Source organism: Triticum aestivum, chromosome 3B (genome assembly GCF_018294505.1).
Source record: "Triticum aestivum cultivar Chinese Spring chromosome 3B, IWGSC CS RefSeq v2.1, whole genome shotgun sequence".
NCBI classification, from domain to species: domain Eukaryota; kingdom Viridiplantae; phylum Streptophyta; class Magnoliopsida; order Poales; family Poaceae; genus Triticum; species Triticum aestivum.
Window position 1 is genome coordinate 265053328 of NC_057801.1, and position 22115 is coordinate 265075442.

Genomic DNA, 22115 nt, shown 5'->3' on the forward strand with positions numbered 1-22115 from the left:
GGTGGCTAGACATGTCCGCTACCTGGATGGACATGTCCGGCGGCGCGGTGGAGAAGGGGCTAGGGTTCATCTGCGAATTCATCCGCAAAATTCGGGGGAGGGGCTAGTTTTATAGGTGGAGGGAGCTAGGAGAGTCCAAATGAGGTGCGGTTTTCGGCCACGCGATCGTGATCGAACGACCAAGAGCATGGAGGGGAGTTAGGTGGGTTTTGGGCCACTTTGGAAGGGGTGTTGGGCTGCAACTCAAAGAGGGCTTTACGGTTACCCGGTTAACCGTTGGAGTATCAAACGACCTGCAAATGGCACGAAACTTGACAGGCGGTCTACCGGTGCTATACCGAGGCCGCTTGGCAAACCTCGGGCCATTCCGAGAAAGTTTAACACCCGCTCACAACGAAAGACCAAAGGGGAACGTCGGATGACATAGGAGTGCCGGATTGCAAAACGGACAACGGGGAAAAAGCTCGGATGCATGAGATGAACACGTATGCAAATGCAATGCACATGATGACATGATATGAAATGTAGATGATGACATGGCAAAGTGCAACACACAAGCAAATGACATGGCAAAGACGGCGAATAACTGGCAGACACCTGGTGCATCGAAACCGGGGCGTTACAACTATGACTATAAATAGACTTCACCCACCTCCTAGCTAGGGTTAGCGTTGATTTAGCTCATTTGTGAGATAGAGGCTCGCTCATCCATCCGGATCTACTCCTCGTGAGGGACCGACAGCTCTTCGGAGAAGATCCACCCGGATTCAAGACCTCCATCTGGAGAAGACCATCATCAGGAACTCCTCACGGAGAAGAACTGGTTACCCTTTGTATCGTCCTTTGTTGGACTTGGATCTTGTATCTCTACTTGTGTTTCAATGATCTAGCGCATGTGTGACTTCTATTCTTGTTGGTTGAGTGCTTTTCCTTCGCTTCCCTCCTCGTGTTCTTCGTGTTCCTCGTAGGGATCCTCTCCAAATGTGAAAGATCGGCCCCTAGGGATCCGCCCTACATTATCCATGCAATGAGTGTAGGCTAGCGGTGCATGCAACATCCGGGTGGAGCGGTGGCTCTTGCGGGATGCATATTTTGTGTGGTCATCTCCTACCACAGTAGCCCTTTTCCGTGTTGCGCACGAGGTGGTGCGGCCTGCGTTGTGCCGGTAATGAGGCCTTGCACCCGGCGTCAGACATCGCTCGGGCACGTAGTTTTGGTGCGGCGAAGGAGATGGGGGATTTGCCATCGGGGTAGGATGCCTGCAATGACACGTCAATCTTGCTGGAAATATGCCGTAGAGGCAATAATAAAGTTTTTGTTATACTATTTTCTGACGATGCAGAAAACGTCAGATTCCTCGGTAGGGTAGTGAGTGTAGCTGAAAGTACCAGAGGGGAGTTTGCACGGGGTGCTTACCCAGGTTTGGGCCCTCATAGTGAGGTAATACCCTGTGTCCTGCTTTGTTTTTGATTGATGTGGGAGGACCTCGTGAGAAGGGTTTACAAAATGATGAAGATGATGACTGTCGGTGTCAAAACCGGGGGATCTCGGGTAGGGGGTCCCGAACTGTGCGTCTAGGCGGATGGTAACAGGAGACAAGGGACACAATGTTTTACCCAGGTTCGGGCCCTCTTGATGGAGGTAAAACCCTACGTCCTGCTTGATTAATATTGATGATATGGGTAGTACAAGAGTGGATCTACCACGAGATCAAGGAGGCTAAACCCTAGAAGCTAGCCTATGGTATGATTGTTGTAATGGAGGTTATGTCCTACGGACTAAAGCCCTCCGGTTTATGTAGACACCGGAGAGGGCTAGGGTTACACAGAGTCGATTACAATGGTAGGAGATCTACATATCCGTATTGCCAAGCTTGCCTTCCACGCCAAGGAAAGTCCCATCCGGACACGGGACGGGGTCTTCAATCTTGTATCTTCGTAGTCTTGGAGTCCGGCGGACGATGATAGTCCGGCTGTCCGGACACCCCCTAGTCCAGGACTCCCTCAGTAGCCCCTGAACTAGGCTTTAATGACGATAAGTCCAGCGCGTATGTAGTCTTCGGCGTTGCAAGGCGGGTTCTCCTTCAAGTTCCACGTACCTGCCGAACAGTGTCCGGCTTCCTCATTAATGTTGCGCTTCTTGGCTCCCACGCCCAATAATGGCCTTCTTCCACGCGTCGCACGAATGCGAAATGCCAGGGTATCTTTTATGTTTTACCCCTTAGCTGTGCAAATAATCTGCCTATAAGAGAGGCAAGAATCAAGATCCAAATCACACCATCCTCCCTCCGTGAATACTCATCGGAGCGCTCCCGACCAAGAATCCATTCCATCATGAACCGTCGATGCGGCTCCTCTTCTCGCGCTCCCAGCCCTCTGCCAGGAGATTGGAGGAGGTGCTCTATTCCGCACAACGAGCTGGTGAAGCTCCAAGCGGGGGGATATCTCCCTCCGACCTTCATGGTCCCGGTTCGAGCCGGGCTGGCCACCTACCAAGGTGGGAAGCAGGCGGAGGCTACCCCAAGTCCCAACAAAGGGGAGCGGGTATGCTTCGTCCCCTATTTGATAAGGGGACTCAGATTTCCTATACATCCTTCCTCCGCGGGCTCCTGGAGTTCTACGGACTCCAGCTCCATCACCTTACGCCCGCCTCCATCCTGCATATCGCGGGTTATGTAGCTCTTTGCAAGCTATTTCTGGGCATCGAGCCCCATTTTGCACTGTGGAAGAGGTTGTTTTGCCTCGTACACCGCTCTCACGAGGGGTCCATATATCAAGTGGGCGGCGCCGAAATATGGCGCATCGCCGGGACTGGATATCCATCCGGAACCCCTAAGAAGGCGTCCGAAGACTGGCCTTCGGAATGGTTTTACATAGAGGACGCTCCCCTGCCGGAACCTGTTCGGGTCGGCCTCCCGGAGTTCAGCACTGCTCCCTTGAAGAAACGCCTTAGCTGGCGCCCGCGGAGCCCCCAACTGGAGGAAGACAAGAGCGTCCATTATCTGTTGGGCCGAATAAGATTATTGGCCCACTCCGGGTTGACCATGATTGGAGTCATGGTAACATGCATTACGCGGGGGTGCAGCCACTGCAATACAGGGGCCACCCCATGTGGGATTTCAACGGGGAAGACGACGCCACCCGCCATGGCCGTAAAGGACCGGATTCGGCCGAGGATCTGGTGACGATCCTGTCCGGCCTATACAAGGGGGAGAAGGAGGACTTTCTCCAGACGAACCCGTTGAACGGGTTCTCCATGAATAACCCTCGGTGTTGGGTAAGCGAACACTTTAAGGGTCCGACCCGTGCTTTCGAAGTTTAAGCTTCTCATATTATGTCTTCGGCGCAGGAACTGCGCCGGACTGTGGAGGACATGATAAGGCCAGCCCTGCAACCCGAGGATCCAGAGAGATCCCGGGATCCGGCCTCCGAAGAGGATCCGGACATAAAGGTGGAGCTAATTGACGGGGTGTTCCACCAGCTCAGCATGGATAATGCTTTAGTCGCCATAACGGTTGACTACCCCGGATTATATCCGGCTTCCCAGGTGATTGTGACCGAAGCCCCGACACCATTGTTTCTTCCTTGCTCATATCTGACCTTCGCATACGATGGTGTTTTGTAGGAAGCGCCTCCGGTGCGGGAAGCCGAGCCCGCGGCGGCTGACCAACAAAGGCCAGTCCGGCAGGCGGAAGAGGAGCGCGGCGTGGACTGAAGCGTCGCCGCAAAGGTATAGCTCGCAGTTAATTATTCGGAGCAACATTCCTAGGAAGCGTTTGAGTGCTCATAATCTTTGCAGGAGAAAAGGCGCCCGCCGGACTGCGGGCGTGGAGGTTGCCAATCCAACCTCTTCCAGCCAGGCTCCAGCACCTGGTCAGGAGGGCGAGGCGAGCGCAAGGCGCGAGCCGGACACTCCTCCAACGGAGGATACCGACAGGCTGTCCGCCACCAAGTCTGAGGTGGAGAGCGCCATGAACCATAGGCGCCGCCGGACAGTATTTCGTGACGTGTGCTTCTCCCCTGAGGCGTTGAATGCCTTTAACGCGGGGGACGCGCACCTCCGTGCTGCTCAAGATGGCTTTACCAGAGCCACGGAGCAATATGTGAAAGACATACGGGTAATAGAATTTAATAGTTATATATGCCATTAGCCCCCGAGACTTAAAGTAGTTATGTTAACTGATTTAAGGATCATTTGAAATGCAGGATCTTACCGAGAAGAATACCCAGCTGTCTCAGGAGCTGCAAGAGTGCAAGACCCAACTTGAGGCCGCACTTGCTGCCGCAGGAGGAAACGCGGAGACCCCTCCTGGTAACACATTTTTATTGATAAATATAAGCGATGTGCGGCGTGCGCGCAAGTCTAATAATGACATTGCAGGTGCCGCCGGACAAGATCCGGACAGGCAAGAATTACTGTGCCAGCTGAAGGCCGGCGAGAGGGTGCTGAATAGAGTCGAGCAAGAGAGGAACAAGCTCCAGGATGCCAACGCCAAGCTCGGAGAAGAGCTGAAAGGCGCTCGGGCCGGGCTGTCCGTCTCCGTTAAGGAGAATCAGCAGCTTCGTCGCGGCATCTATAGTAAGTGCTTGAGCGGACTCCTTTGAAAAAAAGAGTTCGGCGAGGAAGTAAATTGACATAATATGTCTTGTAGGTATACTCACAGGTCGCCCTGCGGAGGAGATGCCCATATCAACGGGTGATCAACTTCCCGAGATGTTGCAGCTGCTCGAACGAGTTCGGCAGGCAATGAGCGGCGTCGTCCAGGCTTTATGGCCAGCCCTCTCCCTACCCGAGGGCCTTGGGGAGCTTGCGGAGAAGCTTCAGGGAGTGCGGCAGCGCTTCCGTTTGTGGAAGATTTCGGCCTGCCGCCAAGGTGCCAGGGAGGCTTGGGCCATGGTGAAGACTCTTACAAGAAGGCGGACCCCAACCACATGGCCGAGGTCGGACCTATGGGGCCCGATGGGAAGGAGATCCCTGTGAGTTTAGTATACAGCCAAGTAGAGTTGGCCGCTAAATTTTCCCAACGGGACTGTAAATTAGACAGCCTGTTAGACGGGATTGAGGAGGAATACAGTCAGTAGATTTGACAATGTATTTTTAAAATGACATGTGAGATGCCTTCTAGCCGGATTGTAGATCGTTTGTCTTTGCCGACCTTTTCGCTTCAACCTCGGGACCCTAGAGTCCGGAGTGTGTCCGAATACCTTCTTGGTTAAGAAACAACGGGGGTATGCATGGAGACCAGGCGTAGGGGTCATTAGTGCTTTATCAGACAAGTGCCCAACTAGTTATGTTATATTACATGGTTAGTAAGAAACATCTTCCAGGGAGAATTGTTCCGTTAGGGGTTCCTTTCCCTGAGAGGCATGCCCTAAAGTGCATGTCCGGACTGCGAAAAAAGCAGAAAAACATCTGGGGGAAGATAAATAAGTAGGTAGAAAATCATCTTTTAAGTCACCGACCGAATATTCCCTTAAGAACGCTAGCTTTCGGCTTCACCCAGTCTGAGGTACATATCCGGCTGACCCGGCAGTAACAATCGCAGAGGTGCTCCCTTTACCTCCTAGCCGAACAATCGGGAACGTAGGGGTAAGCACAGGAGCCAGGCAACCCAGCTTGGCCAAAACTTAAGTCATATCGATGCATATAATGGTGAGTAAAAGGTACATGTGGAAGCTTGACACATGTGCTGGGCATGAAGCCCTTATAATTGAGCTTCTGTAAAAGAAGCCCCCAGGTATAATGAGTGCGGATGGCACATCAAGTGTATGCGAACAATGCGCAAGTAGGCCCTTAAGGGTTTTTTTAGTAAAAGGGTTAAGAGAAGAAAGAGGAACATAAGACAGCTGAAGTGTAAAAATTTGAACGGGGGGAAGGGGACGAACTCTTAGTCCGGTGCTAGGCATAGAATCTTCGGAGGCGGGCTGCGTTCCATGGGTTCGGCTTGAGTCGGTTGTCCGACGCATTTCGTAGACGGTACGCTCCGCCGGTCAGGACTTGATCGATAATGAAGGGGCCCTCCCATTTGGGCTTGAGCTTGTCCTTTTTCTTGTCCGGCAGGCGTAGAACTAGTTCGCCAATGTTGTAAGTCTTGGCCCGTACTTCTCTGCTTTTATATCTTCGAGCCCGCTGCTGATAAAATGTGGAACGAGCCTTGGCGACGTCGCGTTCTTCCTCCAATGCGTCCAAGCTGTCCTGCCGATCCATATCGGCCTCTCTTTCTTTGTACATGCGCACTCGAGGTGAGTCATGAATAATGTCGCAGGGCAGAACTGCCTCTGCACCGTATACCATGAAAAATGGTGTGAATCCGGTAGTACAGTTGGGCGTTGTCTGTAGGCCCCAGAGCACGGAGTCGAGCTCCTCCACCCAGTGCGTGTCGGATTTAGTAAGTGACCGCACTAGTCTGGGTTTAATGCCGCTCATTATTAGACCATTTGCTCGTTCCACTTGACCGTTGGTTTGAGGATGATAGACTGAAGCGTAGTCGAGCTTAATGCCCATGTTTTTGCACCATGACTTAACCTCGTCGGCCGTGAAATTTGTGTCGTTATCTGTGATGATGCTGTGGGGGACACCATAACGGTGTACTACCCCGGATATAAAGTCTATCACTGGTCCGGACTCTGCCGTTTTGACTGGTTTGGCCTCTATCCATTTGGTGAACTTGTCCACCATGACCAATAGGTACCTTTTCTTCTGCGTTCCCCCTTTAAGGGGTCCAACCATGTCAAGCCCCCAGACTGCGAACGGCCAGGTAATGGGTATAGTTTTGAGGGCGGTGGGTGGCATATGGCTCTGATTAGCAAAGAGCTGACAACCGACGCATCTTTGGACTAAGTCCTGAGCATCTGCCCGGGCCGTCGGCCAATAAAATCCTGTACGGAATGCCTTTCCTACAAGGGCCCGAGCTGCGGCGTGGTGTCCGCCTAGTCTGGCATGAATTTCCGCCAGGAGGTTTCGCCCTTCCCCTTCGGAGATACACCTTTGAAGGACTCCGGTTGTGCTTTTCTTATAAAGTTCTCCCTCACGGACCTTGTAGGCTTTAGATCGCCGGACTATGCAGCGGGCCTCATTTTGGTCTTCGGTAAGTTCTTGCCTAAGCAAGTAGGCTAGGAATGGTTCTGTCCACGGGGCGATAACTGCCATTATGTCGTGGGCTGAAGGTGTTGTGTCATCGGCTGGATCGCCGGTTGGCGCAGTTTTTTCCGGTTTGTCATTTCCGGACTCTTCTTCCCATAGTACGGATGGCTTGAAGAGCCGTTCCAGGAAGATGTTTGGAGGGACCGCATCACGTTTTGCACCAATGCGTGCTAGTACGTCGGCTGCTTGGTTATTATCTCGGGCCACGTGATGGAATTCGAGTCCTTCAAACCGAGCTGACATTTTTAGGACAGCGTAGCGATATGCTGCCATTTTCGGATCCTTGGCGTCAAAATCTCCATTTATTTGGGATATTGCAAGGTTTGAATCCCCGCGCACCTCTAGGCGTTGAATGCCCATGGAGATTGCCATCCGGAGACCATGTAAAAGGGCCTCGTATTCGGCTGCATTGTTGGAGTCCGTGTACATTATTTGAAGTAAATATTGGACTGTGTCCCCGGTCGGGGACGTCAATACGACGCCAGCCCCCAGTCCGGCCAACATTTTAGAGCCGTCGAAGTGCATAATCCAGTTGGAGTATGCGCCGTACTCTTTAGGGAGTTCGGCTTCGGTCCATTCAGCGACAAAGTCAGCCAAAACTTGTGACTTTATAGCTCGCCGAGGTTTGTAAGTTATATCGAATGGTAAGAGCTCAATGGCCCATTTTGCAATCCTGCCCGTTACGTCGCGGTTATTTATAATGTCATTGAGTGGTACTTCGGAGGCCACTGTTATCGAACACTCTTGAAAGTAGTGTCGGAGCTTCCGGGATGCCATGAACACCGCATACGCTATCTTCTGATAGTGCGGGTAACGGGACTTGCAGGGGGTTAACACAGTGGATACGTAGTACACTGGTTTTTGGAGAGGGAATTTATGCCCTTCTGTCTCTCGTTCGACAACGAGTACCGCGCTTACAACATGATGTGTTGCTGCGATGTATAACAACATTGGTTCGCCCAGGTTGGGCGCAGCCAGGACCGGATTTGTTGCCAATATGGCTTTTATTTCTTCGAGTCCGGCAGTGGCAGCATCCGTCCACTCGAAGTGTTCGGTGTGCCTAAGGAGGCGATAGAGGGGCAATGCCTTTTCTCCTAGACGGGAGATAAAGCGGCTTAGAGCCGCCACGCATCCAGTCAATTTTTGTATTTGCTTGAGGTCTTTTGGGATATCTAGCTGTGACAGAGCTCGGATTTTGGCTGGGTTTGCTTTGATTCCTCTACCGGATACAATAAAGTCCAGTAGCTTTCTGGCTGGTACGCCAAAAACGCATTTTTCCGGATTCAGCTTGATGTCATATGCTCTGAGGTTGTCGGATGTGAGCCTCAAGTCGTCTACTAGAGTTTCGACGTGTTTGCTTTTGACGACTACGTCGTCTACGTATGCCTCTACTGTTTTGCCGATCTGGGTAGCCAGACATGTTTGAATCATGCGCTGATATGTTGCGCCAGCATTTTTAAGTCCGAAGGGCATCGTGTTGAAGCAGAATGGTCCGTATGGAGTGATGAATGCCATTGCGGCTTGGTCTGCTTCCGCCATCTTAATTTGATGGTATCCGGAGTATGCATCGAGGAAGCACAATGAATCGTGTCCTGCAGTAGCATCGATTATCTGGTCGATGCAGGGGAGGGGGAAGGGATCCTTTGGGCAAGCCTTATTGAGGTCTTTAAAATCGACGCATAGGCGCCAGGATTTATCCTTCTTTGGTACCATTACCCGGTTCGCTAGCCAATCCGGATGTTTGATATCTCTGATGAATCCGGCTTCCAATAGTTTGGCTAGCTCTTCTCCCATTGCCTGTCTTTTGGGTTCGGAAAATCGTCGAAGAGCCTGTTTGACTGGCTTGAATCCTTTTAGGATGTTTAGGCTGTGTTCTGCTAATCTGCATGGGATTTCGGGCATATCCGAGGGGTGCCTGGCGAAAATGTCCCAATTTTCCCGAAGGAATTCTCGCAGTGCGGCGTCTACATCAGGGTTCAATTGTGCCCCGATGGAGGCCGTCTTTGTTGGGTCCATTGGATGGACCTGGAATTTTACTATTTCGTCCGCTGGTTTAAAGGAGGTGGACTTGGATCTCTTATCGAGTATCACATCGTCCCTATTCACCGTAGAGCGCAGCGCAGTGAGTTCTTCTGCCGCTAGGGCTTCGGATCGCGCCTCCAGGGCTAATGCGGCTGTCTTGTTTTCGGCGCGCAATGCTATGTCCGGATTACTGACGAGAGTGATTATTCCGCCAGGCCCAGGCATTTTGAGCTTCATGTACCCGTAATGGGGTACGGCTTGAAAAATTGTGAATGCCTCCCGTCCTAGTATAGCGTGATATCTGTTGTTGAACGGGGCCACTTGGAATGTAACTTCTTCGGATCTGTAATTGTCCGGCGAGCCGAATACCACATCGAGTGTGATTTTTCCGGTGCAGCATGCTTCCCGGCTGGGTATTATTCCTCTGAAGGTTGTGCTGCTTCGCTCAATACGGCTCCAGTCTATTTCCATTTTTTGAAGAGTTTCCTCGTAGATGAGGTTTAATCCGCTGCCGCCATCCATGAGGACCTTCGTAAGTCGAAAGCCGTCCACGATAGGACTAAGCACCAGTGCGGCTGGTGCTCGGGTTGTTCGGAATTTAGGTTCGTCGCTGGCGTTGAAGGTGATGGCTGTGTCGCTCCATGGATTTGTTGTTGCTACTTGGTAGACTTTGGCGAGGCCGCGGATTGTTCGTTTCCGCATATTATTTGATGCGAAGGTCTCAAAGACTGTTGATACCGTACCGGTATTATTGGAGTGGTTTTCCGGGGCTAGAAGCTCCTCGCCACTTTTGGCCACCTGCCGTAATATCCAACATGCTCGGAGGCTATGTGTTGGGACGGCGCCCTCTGTACTGTGAAGTTTACAGGGTCCGCTGAGCCATCCCTCCAGTACGGTTCCGTGCCCTCTATGGGGTTTTTGCTTTTTGGTTTTTGTATCTGGTGCCTCATTGTAATGCACCCTTTTGTTGTGGACTTGGGTTGGGGCCGGATTGTCCCAAAAATTATTTTCGGTTTTCCGGAAACTCTCCATCGGACAGTACTTTCGTACTATGGACGCCAGGTCGGCGAATCGTGTAATTTTACGATGGCTGACGGCGTTCAAGATTCCCTTATCCGTGCAATTATTGCAAAAAATTGAGATTGCGTTATCCTCTTGGCAGTCCTTTATCCTGTCCATGACCAGGAGGAATCTGTCCCAGTAGTGATGTACTGTTTCAGTGGGCTCTTGCCGGATTAGAGATAGATCGCATATGTCTAGGCGGGTGGGTGGAATTAAGTCCGGAACCCTACCCGTCTCGAGGCTTAAAGGCCGGGAAGTTTCCAAATTCGGAAGATTGGATTGCTGGACGCGGTCCAGCAAGTCCGGAACGATGCATGATTTTAAGTTCAGTGCTCAATCGAAGTACGTCCTTCCGCGGAAATCCGGCATGGAGGGTTCGGGAACCCGGATGTGACTAGTTTTCAATATAGGAGAAGAGTCGCCGCATTGTTCCTCTACCACTACAACGTGGTGGGTGACCTGGGGAGAGTTAATCTCTCTCAGATCGGTTTTAAGCCCAATCTGATTGTAGTCTGTAGCGACTCCCAGGGCGGCGATGCGATCCAAGAGCTCGTTGACAGACGAGAGCTCTATTGGATCCAGCTGCTCGGCAGATTCCGAGCTGACGCGAAGATTGCTTTTGACGACTTGAGAAGTCATTGTCGAAGTAGTGGCCGGACAGGCGGTCATAAGAAAACCACCTAGCCAGATAGTTTGGCCGGAGGCCAAGGCCCCTTTGGCGAAAATACCGTCCTTGAAGACGGGTGGATGCATCCTTCCTATTGGCGACGACACAGAGGAACTCTCAATGAAAGCACCAATGTCGATGTCAAAACCGGCGGATCTCGGGTAGGGGATCCCGAACTGTGCGTCTAGGCGGATGGTAACAGGAGACAAGGGACACGATGTTTTACCCAGGTTCGGGCCCTCTTGATGGAGGTAAAACCCTACGTCCTGCTTGATTAATATTGATGATATGGGTAGTACAAGAGTGGATCTACCACGAGATCAAGGAGGCTAAACCCTAGAAGCTAGCCTATGGTATGATTGTTGTAATGGAGGTTATGTCCTACGGACTAAATCCCTCCGGTTTATATAGACACCGGAGAGGGCTAGGGTTACACAGAGTCGGTTACAATGGTAGGAGATCTACATATTCGTATTGCCAAGCTTGCCTTCCACGCCAAGGAAAGTCCCATCCGGACACGGGACGGAGTCTTCAATCTTGTATCTTCGTAGTCTTGGAGTCTGGTGGACACCCCCTAGTCCAGGACTCCCTCAATGACTACCAAGGTTTGTATCTAGTGTAATAGATGCCTCGTGTTACCCCTAGCCTCACCTTATAAGGGGTCACGAGCTAGGGTTTACATGGTTCTTAGTTGACCACATCGCCAATGGTTCCTTGACTTGCACGCTAATAGCTAAGGTAATGGTTCACCTTTGAGTCGAGCCCGTGGACTGCCTCACTGGAGAGCGTTATCATCAAGCCCCCTAGGCATGGGTGCTGGCCAAATGTTAGTATTCCACATGAGAGGAAACCCCTGTTATATTGTATGATTAGTAGCCCCAAACTTGTCTAGAGTTTTGGATTCTAGCTTCTACAAGGATGAAATCGAGACACTCCTCTCATATCGGTGATAGGTGTAGCCCATCTTCTGGGCCTAGCCTTGGAGATCTTTAGGCTCAGCAATATGCACGGTCTTTAGTAGGGATTCTTTGTGTTCTTAGAGCTTCCAATCCAGGGTGGCCCGTGCCTTCCTAGCTTGCATGCTAGTGGCTTCGTGACCTGCATCTTCACAACTTCGTCGTCATGCGTCCTTTTGGACTTTAGCAACCTACGTATTTGTGGTTTTGCGGCATGTGTCTTCATGGCTTTGAATCATCCACTTCTAGCCATCAGAATCGAGGCATCGGTGCCTCACTATTCTTCGCATCCGTCATCACTGCCCTAAAGGTAGGGAAGCGGTTAGTTGGTTCTGGTTTGGTCGCCGCGTCAAGATGATAAGGACTGGATCTCCACGTCCATACCTTGCATAATGGGAGACCACGGAGAGAGTGGGAGACGCGTCGATCTTCTAAGTTTGTTATTTGGGTTTCCCAGTGGGATATAATTGAATGGGCATTTCCCCCAATTCTCCACGCTTCTTGTAGATCTACTAGTGCTTCGTCCTCCTCTATCCAGAAGGACATTGTTATGAGGTTCTCGCCTTCAAATCCACTCTCTTGTTCTCCTCCTCCACACGATGTAGCCACTATCCAACATCATTCTAGCCGTGTCTGGTGTTTGGAGGAAGATGAGGATGTAGAGGAGGCACGTAAAGTAGTGGCCATACATTGCCGACCGAATGCCCATTAAACTCATTGTATTGCTTAGGAATGTAAGCGAAGGATAGGCAAACACGAGTTAATGAATGTTTCATATGTGGAGCTCATTCCATGCCCAAGAGCCACCACGGGAGGGAAATTTTGCCTTCTTCTTCCTCATGCCACGACGTGGCTTTAAATCTGTGCGGCCTCCAATGCACCGCTGGAAGACTTGCGCTTTGATAGTTGGCTGCTTGCCACCTTTGTGACTACCTCCTTGATGGCGCACTTGGTTGTCTATAAACACAACGCTCAGTGTGGCACTTTCTCGGTCCACCACCATATGCTTCTCCAATCTACTTTCCACTTCCTCATCAATGGCGCATCCAGTGGAACACCCCCTTATCTTCAATGTTGGGGATGCCAAGGAGGACGGGCAACTAGTTGATCCTCTTGCTAACCTGTTGGCGAAAATGGACCTGACCATGGAAGAGAGTACACAGATATTAGAAACCGATGAATCATGTATCATGCTAGCCATCTTACGATCATGCAAAGCAATATGCGAGTGACGAATAACATTGGTTATGGGTATGTTGATTAATATGGTCATGCATATGCTTCTTGGTGTAGTTGTATTTGTGCTTATTCATAGTCTTGTAAGGAATAGGACACCATTTGCGGATCATTCATCAAACATGTTGTTCGTAGGTTGCCTGGCTTCTTGGTTGCAATTTGTCTTTGGATAGCTTAGTTTTTACTAAGCTATTTTTGCTTACTTTGCTACCATATAAAAATACATGATGCTTGTGAAAGTGCGTTATATCGACTAGAGGGGGGGGGGGTGAATAGGCGATTTTTATGAATTCTTCACTGAGGAATTTGCCGGTGAGGAAATTCCTTACTGAAGAACTACTAGCAGCGGAATAAGTACTCAGAAGTAAGCGTAACAGAATACAAGCATGGTCATCATGATGAAATGAAGACTAGCACAAAGTACAGAAAGCGTAATCACAGGATAACACAGGACGAAGACAAACAGACTGAAGAAATTGAACTGAGGAAATAGAGAAAGTCTTCAGTCAAAGTCTTCAAGCACAGATATGAACAAACGCTCAACACAGTAATGAGAAAATGAAAGGGTTGAGGAAATAGAACCAGTTAGTTGGTGAAGACAATGATTTGGTAGACCAGTTCCAACTGCTGTCTCAGTTGTACGTCTGGTTGGAGCGGCTGAGTATTTAAACTCGAGGACACGCAGTCCCGGACACCCAGTCGCTGAGCCGCAGCTCAGGACACCCAGTCCTCACCGTATTCTCCTTGAACTAAGACCACGCAGGCCTCGTCCAATCACTCGTGGTAAGTCTTCAGGCGACTTCCAAACCTTCACAGACTTGGTCACTCGGCGATCCACAATTCCTCTTGGATGCTCTAGACCGTGACGCCTAACCGTCTGGAAGAAGCACAATCTTCAAAGATAACAAGCGTCGGATCCACGCAGGATCAATTTCTTCAGTGATGCTCAATCACTTTGGGTTTGTGGGGGGTTTGGTTTTGGGTTTTCCTCACTTGATGATTTTCGCTCAAAGTCCTCGGAGGATGGGTTGCTCTCAAATGACAAGTGTCAAGTTCTCTCGGAGCAGCCAACCAGCTAGTGGTTGTAGGGGGCGGCTATTTATAGCCTAGGGAGCAGCCCGACAGGATAAGACATAAATGCCCTTCAATGATATGACCGTTAGGTGGACAAGATATTTTGGGACAGCCGGCGCGCAGCACAGCAACGGTCCGAAATTTGACTCTCAAATTCCTCAGGGCTATCATGTTCCTCACTGTGTAGGCAATTCGCACTGACGAATTCCTAACTCCTCAGTCAGAGCAAAGTCCTCAGTGACCAGAAGAACTGCGTCTCTGTCACTGAAGAAATTGACTGAACTGTATGAGATTTCCAATGGCTTCACTCGAAGGGATTGGTAGGTGTAGGATTTTGAGTTGAGCATCACATGGAAATTTTTCCTTAGTATTTCCTCGACCCCCTTTAACAGTACAGTGTTTCCTATGACTCAAGAAAGAGAAAATGAAACTACGAAAACAAAAGTCTTCACGCTTCATGTTCCTCAAATGAATACCAAGTCTTCAAGGTCACACCGATTTCTTCACTTTCAAAGTCTTCAGAAAGTCTTCAGAATATCAAAGTCTTCAGTCGAAGAACTTCATTTTTAGGGGTCGACTTTCTCTATAAATATCAAACTCCTCATAGACTTATAGACCTGTGTACACTCACAAACGCATTAGTCCCTTAACCTATAAGTCTTCAATACACCAAAATCACTAAGGGGCACTAGATGCACTTACAATCTCCCCCTTTTTGGTGATTGATGACAATATAGGTTAAGTTTTCAACGGGGATAAATATATGAAGTGTAAATACTGATATTGAGGAATTTGATTGCAAGATATAGAAGAACTCCCCCTGAAGATGTGCATAGTGAGGAATTTGCGTTTGAGGCAATGCACATTTGAAGAGTTGAATCATGGAGATCTCCCCCTATATCTTGTAATTCATACACGCATTTGATATGTAATATGAAGAATTTGAAATGCATGATGAAATATGGTGCCTGATGAAATTCAGCATGCGTGCAATAATATTAACGAGGAATAAGCATGCCGAAAGCATCAAAAGTATCAGAGCATAGTGCATCATCAGAGCACCATCCAAAAGTATCAAAGCACCATCGGTTTTAAGATTACAACTCGATCCAATAAAAGTTTCAGAAGAACGAGAGTTGTAACTTAAAAAAACGCCCTTTATATAGACCCGCTTGAAGACTAACTCAGATTTCTCCCCCTTTGTCATCAAATGACCAAAAGGATCGAAACTGAGGACTAACGCCCCTGAAGAATTTCAAGTTGATGGAGGAGCGCCAGCGTTGTCGGGGTTGTTTGTTGTAGAAGGGCCTGCCGTAGTGTCGTCCAAATCTTCATACTCATCAGTATCACGCGATGAAGAATAAGAGCTGGCCACCAGTGGAGGAACTTTGACTCTCTTGAATTTCTTCGGAGGAGGTGCAGACTAGTCAAATTCTTCCTTGAGACCCATAGTCTTCAGTTCTTCAGCGCTATAGACATGAGTGAGGACAACCCAGGTGCGGTTGAGGGTTTCATGAAGGTAGTAATGGTTCTTCTTCACTTCATCGTGTGTTGAGGTCATGTTGTGAAGAATTGCACCAAACTGACGCTTTACCCATTTGTGATTGCGATCAACCTTCTGATGAAGACTGAGGAGTAACTCACGGTCAGTCATCACCCTGGGTGCTGTGGCTTGAGGATTTTGCTTAGCTAAGGTATTTGGGGCGGTGTCATGTGTGGCAGAGTCGTCATTGGTAGAGTAAGATGTAGCTAGGCGAAATTGACCATCCAATGGACGAATGCCTTCATCGATCACAGCAGCTGCCTTGCCTTTATCATCAGATGATGAAACTGGCCGTTTGAGGACTTCAATGGGAGGCAGGTAGCTACCATGGTTCAGAGTGTCAGCTTTGTAATTCAGTGAAGATCTTGCCCTTATGAATCTCATAATCCAAGGAGCATAGGGCTTCAGCTCGAATGGTGACATAGCAACATTTGCAAGAGTCCTCATGAAGAAATCATGGAAGTTGACGGGAACGCCATGAATGATGTTGAAAAGCATATTCTTCATGATGCCAACGACTTCTTCATCATTTGAGTTGTGGACTTTGATAGGACTCATTGTCTTCGTCAGAATGCGATAGACAGTCCGAGGCACATAGAGTAATTCCTTGACGAGGAATTTGGTTCGTGGGGCCTGCCCTGGCTTCAAAGGCTTCATGAGCACTTGCATATAGTGATTTGTCAGTTCAGGGTCATTGTAGATGCAATGTGCACTGTCATGGGGAGGATCGAGAGGAAGGACACGAAGCAATTCAGTTGCCGGTGCCTTGTAGTGAGTGTTTTCGGTCATCCAATCCAACACCCATGAGTTGACATCTTCAGCGTTTCCAGTGATATGCAGTGTAGCGTAGAACTGAAGAATGATTTCTTCATTCCAATCACAAATGTCAGTGCAGAAATTCAGTAATCCTGCATCGTGAATAACACTGAGGACTGGCTCGAAGCATGGCAGAGATTCCATATCCACGTGAGGAATATGTTCATGATCGAAGATTTTGTCCTTGTCAAACAGCACTGAGGAATAAAAGTTGGCTTGACTAGCAGTCCAGAAACACCTCTTCCTTATGCGAGCAGAGTCATAGGGGTTGTAGTCAGTGAAGAATACATGCTCGGAAAAGAAGTCTTCAGCCTTGAACTTCTGTTTGCTTGAGAACGGATTCTTTGGCTTTGGCAGAGGGGTGTCAGTGAGTTGCAGTACTACCTCAGGAATCGCGAGCTCAGGTTCTTCAGGCTGAGGAATTTTTGGTTCCTCTTCTTGTGCAACTTGGGGATCAGCAGCAGCAGGTTCTTCAGCACTAGCGGCTGGAATATCTTCATGAACAGATGGAGTGGGTTGAGTTTCTTCAGAGCCCATTTGAACTGTTGTTGCCGGGGACTGAGGAATCTGTTGGATAGGTGTGAATAGAGTAGTATTGGGATGGTGACTTTCCCAAAAGTCATCATTCATCACTGGTGTGGTGCATCCAATATCCACATCTTCATCTTCAATTTCCTCAACACCAGCCTCTTCAGCTGTGAACTGAGGCATAGGTGAGGAAATGACTGGCGGTGAAGGGATTGCATCCACTTCAATTTCTTCATCAATCTGCTCTGACGAAGCAGCAGAATGATTTTCTTCATCCGATCCGCTTGGGATCTTATAATCTTCTCCAAAAGGAACAATTTCCTTTGATGACATGTAGGAAATTGGAACAACATCAATTGGATGTTCAAGTGAGCTGGTCATTGGCTTCATTTTCTTCGCAGCCGAAGAATTTGACACAGCTGATGCCTTCCTTTTCTTCACTGCAGCTCGCTCTGCAGCCTTGATCTTCTTCACCTCATAGGCAGATGGAAGAATTGGAGTTGGTGTAGGCACGGGAGGAGCTGAGGAATCTGGTTGTTTTTCTTCAGGCGCAACTGATGCAGTTGCCCTGATCTCTTCAGTTTCTTCAGGCGCACCACTAGTGGATGCCCTGGCAATTTCTTCAGCAGCTGGAATTTCTTCACTAGCCCTGGAACTAGCATTTTCATCAGCAGGCTGAAAGTCATCAACGGTGCTGGCATGTTCTTCAGCAGGCTGAGCAGAGTCTGCAGCCTGAGGATTTTCTTGTTGCGATGGGGCTGCAACATTCGTGAATTTCTTTGTCAGATCGACGAATCTTACTTTGGCTCCTTGCCAATCAGCATAGTAGGCATCAAAGTCTTTGCTGAGGGCTTGAATTTCAGATTGAGCCTTGAGAAGTTCCTCAGGTGTCATTCTGACAACATTTTCCTTCAGGAGCTTCTCCTTTCTATATTGAGCTTTCTTGATTTCTCTTGCCTTCTCAAATTTCCATTTCTCTTGAGTGATGAAATGGGTCATCATGTGACTTTGACCAGGAGTCAGAGGAAGATCAGGCATTGGGGTGTTCGGATCCTTGTGCCAGAGATCAATGTAGTCGAGGATTTTCTTTGGATCCAAAAGAAGTGGCACAGATGTGCCTTTGGCTCTAGCGGCCTTCACTTGTCTGTCTCTGATGATTTCTGCAAGTTCATCATCAGAAGCTTCATCATCAGAGGGCACATGGAATGTGACTTGTTTCTTCCTTGGACTTGGCCGAGGACCGCGTCCAGCTGTTGCTTTAGTCTTCAACAGTGTGGGGCCTGATGAGGACATTGGTGCAGCTGAGGAACTTGCTGAGACACCAGAGGCAATCGAGAAACCCGTAGTCCTTTGACATGTAGCCAGATGCACAGGAGCTGAGGACTTTGAAGGAGCTGTAGCAGTCTGAGGAATTTGCCGTGAGGGCATAGCTGAGGAACTTGGCCGTGAGGGCGTTGTTGGTGAAGCACTTGGCTTACGAGCAGGCTTCTTTGGCATTGATTTCCTCAGCTTGACCGAGGCCTCAGTAGCAGCAGCAGCAGAAGAATCCTCATTGAATTTCTTCACTGCCTCCTTGGCTTGTCTTGCCAATTTGGCTTGGCGCTTAGCCCATTCTTCAGGAAAGTCCTCACCACTCTTGATGCTGGTGGGATCAGCTACTTGGCCAGGTGCCAATGGAGCTCTTGGGCATGGAGGATTTAAAGAAAATTTCTTCATATATTTTGGAGTCACATATCTATACTCCCTCCATTCTCTTGCCCATCTTCGTTCAATCCTCTGTATGCTTACCTTGCGCTGATTCTTGTTTTCTTTGCCGAATTTGGCTTCATCAGGTGTGCAATAGTCCTTATAGATTTCATCAGGGATCTCGAAAGCAGTCATGACCTCAGGCTTCTTTCCTCCTTTCTGCGGTCTCTTACCTTCTGCCATATTCTTCAGATGAGGAATTTGAACAATTGAACACTCTGAAGAAGTATGCTGTTTTTCTTCGAGGAACGCTGCAAATGAGTTAAGTTGATGAGAACCTAGTGATTCAGCAGCGGACATGAGTACCTGTGAACAGAGTGTAGGTGCGAGGAATTTGGAGAGGTCATATGCGTTCTCAAAAGGTTTTTCGAAAAGACAAGTTTTGAGGAATTTGACCAGTTGAGCCTTGAGGAATTTCACTAAGCGTTCTTGTCTTAGATTCCAGAGTTGTACAGATCGAAGATCCACACAATTGAGGAATCTTGAGGAAAATGATTGCTTAGAGAAATGGATCAAGAGCATACAGTGTGTGAGGTGTTCATATGTGTGAAGATTTGAAGAATAAAACACCTTTAAAGATTTTCAGGAAAGCTTGAGAATCAAAGTGAGTAATAAAAGTAACTTTTAATTACCCGAACCGAAGAACGCGATGAACTGAGATGAACAGTTGTGAAGTTTGTCAGGTTAGATCTCCCACGCCCTAACTTGGCAGAGGGAGACAGCTACAGCGGCGGCGGAGTGAAGATTTCCGCAACCGGCACGAGTACGACGGCGACGAGGTCGAGGCAGCGAAGCTCTTCCTCACCGGCGACGATGGAGTAGCGGCGGTGCTAGGGTTTGAGGAGCTCGAGCGAGAGACAGTGGTCGAGCGGAGTAAATGAAGTGAGGAAGGGGAGAGGGGTATTTATAGCCACGGTGAAAAACTGTTCGCCCGAAGATTTTGGGACGAACATGCCCCTGCCCTTTCTCCTTCACGCAACATGTGTCACCCACGTACTGTGTAGATGAGATCGTGGGTGAATAAAATAATGCATCGTGGGATGCGGAACGGTTTGAGCGGTAAAACCGAAAATCTGGATAAGATTTGTTTTAAAGTTTCGTTCGCAATTTCTTCAGCTGACAAGGACACAGTGAAGACTTTGAACGAGTCTCAAATAGAACGCACATGAAGAATTTGTGAATAGATTGGGTTGAGTCTAGCATAGAGGGGGAAGGGTCCGATCACATTCACTTAGCAGAAACAGCAACTTGAAGAAATAGCTATAAGTGAATGCTGTAGAGGACATAAACTCATATATATATATATATATATATATATATATATATAGCCAATGAAGAAAAATGACGGAAACAGTGAAGATTTTGCAAAGTTGAAGAATTTGAAAAACTGAAGAATTTCAAAACCGAGGAAAAACTCAAATTGAAGATTTTCAACTTTTTGTGGTGGCGTGTCTCACCGTATAAGAATGATGATTTCAGACACCGCGTACAATTGTCGTAGGGTTCTGAGAATCAAATTCTTCATTAATTTCTTCACACTTAGAATGTTATTCTTCATTGATTGAAGAAAAACGTTTCTTCATGTGTTGCACATCTAAGTCATCAATTTTGCATAAGTGTTAGGATGTGTGTCCTTTTCGAAGAACATTCGAAGATTCTAAGATATTTAGCTCACACAGCAACTTGCTAAATCTCTTCTCATCCAAGGGCTTAGTGAAGATATCAGCTAGCTGATCTTCAGTCTTCACGTGCTTGATGGAGATGTCACCCTTCAACACATGATCACGAAGAAAATGATGACGAATCTGAATGTGCTTTGTCTTCGAGTGCTGAACTAGGTTGTGAGCAATCTTGATGGCACTCTCATTGTCGCAGAGGAGAGGCACATTCTTCACGTTGACGCCATAGTCCTTGAGGGTTTGCTTCATCCAAAGCAGTTGAGCACAGCAAGAGCCAGCAGCAATGTATTCAGCTTCAGCAGTAGACAGTGATACGCAGTTCTGTTTCTTTGAGGACCAATAGACCAAAGACCGTCCGAGGAAATGACAAGTGCCAGATGTTGACTTGCGGTCCACACGATCACCAGCATAGTCAGAGTCAGAATATCCAATGAGATCAAAAGCAGAGCCCTTGGGGTACCATAATCCTAGTGTTGGTGTGTGAGCTAGATATCGAAGAATATGCTTCACAGCCTTATGGTGTGATTCCTTCGGTGCAGCTTGAAATCGGGCACACATGCAAACACTAAGCATTATATCTGGCCTAGATGCACATAAGTACAATAAAGAACCAATCATGGAGCGGTATACCTTGTGATCGAAGTCAATACCATTTTCATCAGTGCATAGATGGCCATTTGTGGGCATAGGAATTTTGACGCCTTTGCAATCTTGCATGCCGAATTTCCTTAGTACATATTTGAGGTATTTCTCCTGAGATATGAATATGCCATTGCGCTGCTGACGAATTTGAAGACCTAAGAAGAATTTCAACTCTCCCATCATAGACATTTGATATTCTTCACTCATCATATAGGCAAACTCGTCACTATAACGTTGGTCAGTACAGCCAAAGATAATATCATCAACATATATTTGGCACACAAACAGTTCACCATCATAAGATTTAGTAAAGAGAGTAGGGTCGAGTGAACCGGGTGTGAAGCCATTCTTCACGAAGAATTCCTTCAATGTATCATACCACGCCTGAGGGGCTTGCTTGAGGCCATAGAGGGCCTTATTAAGTCTGAAGACTTTGTCAGGATTCTTTGGATCTTCAAAACCTGGGGGTTGAGCAACATATACCTCTTCCTCAAGCTTACCATTGAGGAATGCACTTTTCACATCCATTTGATATAAGATGATATCATGATGGTTAGCATAAGCAAGTAATATGCGAATAGCCTCAAGTCTAGCAACAGGTGCAAAAGTTTCATCGAAATCAATTCCTTCAACCTGTGTGTAGCCTTGAGCTACTAGTCGTGCCTTATTCCTCACCACAAGGCCATTTTCATCTTGCTTGTTGCGGTAGATCCACTTTGTGCCAATGATATTATGCTTGCGAGGATCTGGGCGATTGACCAGTTCCCAGACATTGTTAAGCTCGAACTGATGTAATTCTTCTTGCATAGCCTAAATCCACTCCGGCTCCAGAAATGCTTCATCTACCTTAGTGGGCTCTGTGATGGAGACAAAAGCATAGTGCCCACAAAAGTTAGATAAATGTGAAGCTTTTGAGCGTGTGAGAGGACCTGGTGTGCTAATGTCATCGATGATCTTCTCCACTTGCACTTATTTTGCAATGCGAGGATGAGCTGGTTGTC